General features: G+C 40.8%; 1 protein-coding gene and 1 pseudogene across 1 annotated transcript in view; one reads left to right on the top strand and one right to left on the bottom strand.

Annotated features, from left to right (window-relative positions):
• The window catches only part of LOC111982108 (complement C1q-like protein 3), a 51,824-nt gene that overhangs the window by 16,936 nt on the left and 31,326 nt on the right, over positions 1-3,562 (bottom strand). The window lies entirely within an intron of this gene.
• LOC139022682 (C1q-related factor-like) overlaps positions 526-3,562 on the top strand; it is an 11,428-nt pseudogene continuing 8,391 nt past the window's right edge.

Raw genomic sequence — 3,562 nt, 5'->3', positions numbered from 1 at the left:
GATCCGTCTGAGAAGATTGGGATTGGTTGGAGATAGTTGTCAAGCGAGTAAAAGAACGTCAGGAAAAGAAGCCAAGGAGAGAGGAGAGGAGTGGAGAGGGAACTTGGAGAGCAGATGAAGGGCACCGGTCTGAAAATAGAATCTATTTGCCTGCTACCAAGAGGAGCTAACTCTTTGGGGTAGCTTGAAATGTGTCAAGGTGCTGGGGACAATGTTGACACTCTCCAATGCAACCCACAGAACCAAAAGAGGGGAGAGGGAAGAAGGAGAGGGAGATAAAAACAGCAAGGCTCCGGGGTGGAGATGATACAGGGTGCAGAACAACTGCAGTGCTAGAGCCTGAGAACTGCCGTTTCATGATGACCAAGGCCAAAGGATGATAAAATACTGGCATTGTCTGCTATTCCCAGTCCCCCAGCCTCCTAGTCCCTACACAGCTTCTCTCGGCCTTAAATGAGCAGATGAATGCTCCGGCCCAGACAGCCCTGCTCTAGGGCCATCAGCCTTCCTATGGCCACTTCATCAATGACACAGCACGAGTTACCTCCCCTCTCCTTGGGTTTGCTGGGTGAGAAGTTTGTCAGCTTGGATAGGTCAAAGGAGTTGAACTCAGGGAACCATAGTGAGACTTGCAAAATGTCTGCAAAGAGCTGTGTCAGTAGCAAGCAAACTGATACTTTTTCTGGTCTATTTGATTTCTTGCCCTCCATGCTTATCATGTCGACACTCTTTAACATGGCAGAAATGGATTTCACTTAATTCATCACTTTTTAGTCCAGTCCAGTGATCTTATCACGTTTTCATCCAAATGAATATATCACCAGCACACCAAAACACAATTTTGAATGACAATAGAAAGTAGCCTAGTCTATAAAAGCTATTACACAAAATGTACAGTACATCAGATAGATTGTTACTGACATTTACCCCAACCTTTATGTTGAACCCCTCACATGCATTATCTTCCTACAATGTTACATTAGTATTCCATGGCATGCCTGAAGCCTCCAGGTGCCTCGGGGGTGATATGTCAAAAGCAGCCGTGGACAATAGGCCTTCCCCACGAGGACACACTCTCAGTATCTGTCCAACAGACACAAGATCAAAAACACCACACTGAACCGCCAACAGATATGCCTCGGAAATTATATTTATCTTTCTGAAAAATTGTCTGGTTGCTCTGGTAACAGTGCCTTCATGTCACAATGTTAGTGGATGATGGAGAACTCTGACCTCACTGGTCACAGAGACCAGACCCAGCACTCTTTACAATTGCATACTCAGTGTACAAAACATTATGGACACCTTGCTAATATAGAATCATTTGCCCTCAGAACAGCCTCAATTTATTGGGTCATGGACTCTACAAGGTGTCGATAGTGTTCCACAGGGATGCTGGCCCATGTTGACTCCAATGCTTCCACAGTTGTGTCAAGTTGGCTGGATGTCCTTTGGGTGGAAGACAATTCCTGATACACATGGGAAACTGTTGAGCGTGAAAACCTAGCAGCGTTGCAGTTCTTGACACAAACCGGTGCGCCTGGCACCTACTACCATGCCCTGTTCAAAGGCACTTTAATAACACCACTTTAATAATGTTTACATATCTCGCATTACTCATCTCATGTATTTGTGTGTATTAGGTAGTTGTTGTGGAATTGTTAGATTACAATTTAGATATTGCTGCACTGTCGGAACTAGAAGCACAAGCATTTCGCTACGCTGGCAATGACATCTGCTAACCATGTGTATGTGACCAATAAAATTGGATTTGATTTAATACTTTATCTTGCCAATTCCCCCTCTGAACGGCACACATACACACAAGCCATGTCTCAATTGTCTCAGGGCTTAAAAATCCTTCTTTAACCCGTCTCCTCCCCTTCATCTACACTGGTTGAAGTGGATTTAACATCAATAAGGGATCATATCTTTCATCTGGATAGTCTTTGTTGTGGAAAGAGCAGATGTCCTTAATGATTTGTACACTCAATGTACCTGTATCCTTTCCTTCCATTTCAGTCATATTTTCTCTGTAATTGTAAAAGTAAGCAACGGCCAATTCAAGTGGTTTGACAACAGAATTAACCAATTAAAACAACCCCTCTGTGACCATGGGATGGATATTTCTCTATGGCAACATACGAAGAACATCGCACCAAAAAAGAAAAAGACTTGATAAACATATCTGTTTCCTATCCTATATTTGACAACAACAAGTTTTACATTAGATGAATAACCTGGAGGCTGTAAGATATGCTGCCAGACATACCCTCAGGCCTACATAGATTTAAATTGAGATTGTGTTTTATAGTTGCTAGAAATCTATATGCCTTTAATGAAAGAAAGTGTTCCCTCGCTCTTTTTTTAAAAGAATGAGGGCGTTCTCTCTCTGACCTATACTGACAACAGATGACTCTTTGGAGATCCCCATCTAAATGTAAAATGTAGCTGCAAACAAGTCCACATAAGTCTTGAGTCGGAGGCGGGGGTTGCGTGCTCGTGAATCAGATTGCAACCGACTGTAAATTGTGAAATAATCGACTCTATTATGAGTACAAGTGTTAGGCAAAACACCCGTGAAAGCATAAAATATAGCAGGGAAGCGTGTGCTCAACAGGAATGGCATGATGTTGTGTTGCTCTCAACCCCAAAAACCCTAACCTCTGCGTTAGCAGTAGTCCTATAAGGTAACCTTACAGATGATGTCCACCTTAAACATTTTGACACTGGCTGACTAGGACAAGTTGTATTCAGTCATTATGACAAATACATTTACAGTACCCTGTGTGAACTACATATTAAGGTTTTATTCCATTATAAAATATAATGTAAACCACTTAAGTGCTGTAATATCAGGGTAATAAGTAAAACAGATATACTTTACGTTTATAATAAAATGTTCTGCAGAAACACTGGGAGAAAAAGTTTAGACCTCCTACAATAAAAAAAAAACGTAGCCTAATTAACATTAAACAAAGTAACTCTAATAAACAACAACAAAGTAACTAACAAAGTAAGTGTAATTGACAAAGCAATATGTTGGAGACCATGCTGTTAGGGTATTGAAAAACATTGCATGGGGCTTAATGAAAGATAATTGTGAGGATTTTGATGATACACTATAGGCTAATGGAGCTGTAATATTTCATGTAAAATGTGATGTGACCTTTACCCTATACGCAAGTGGTCATTAACAGATAATAAGAGGATATTCAATCACAAAATATTTTATGCGGCTAAAGCTGTTGTATAATTCATGAATGCCTCGATGCATATTGCAAATGACTTGATGGTAAAAATACATATATTTCTCTTATACTCTCCTGCGCTTTAGATGTTGCCGCCTTTGCTGGACGAGAAAGTTCTCGAGTCTCACACACTCGAGTACCTGAGAGCACCCCCAGGGCGCAATAAATCATTTTCCAGACCCGTCAAGTGATGCGTAAAAAAAAATATATGAGAAAACATCATGCAAATTATATTTATTTCAAGCGAATGTCACGCAAATATTCCCTTGTTTTATCAACCATATACACCCGACATAATAAGCAACACTTAC

This window comes from Salvelinus sp. IW2-2015, linkage group LG20, assembly GCF_002910315.2.
Source record: "Salvelinus sp. IW2-2015 linkage group LG20, ASM291031v2, whole genome shotgun sequence".
In the NCBI taxonomy this organism is placed as follows: Eukaryota; Metazoa; Chordata; class Actinopteri; order Salmoniformes; family Salmonidae; genus Salvelinus; species Salvelinus sp. IW2-2015.
Note: the sequence above shows the minus strand (reverse complement) of the source record. Positions and strands in the feature narration are given on the sequence as shown.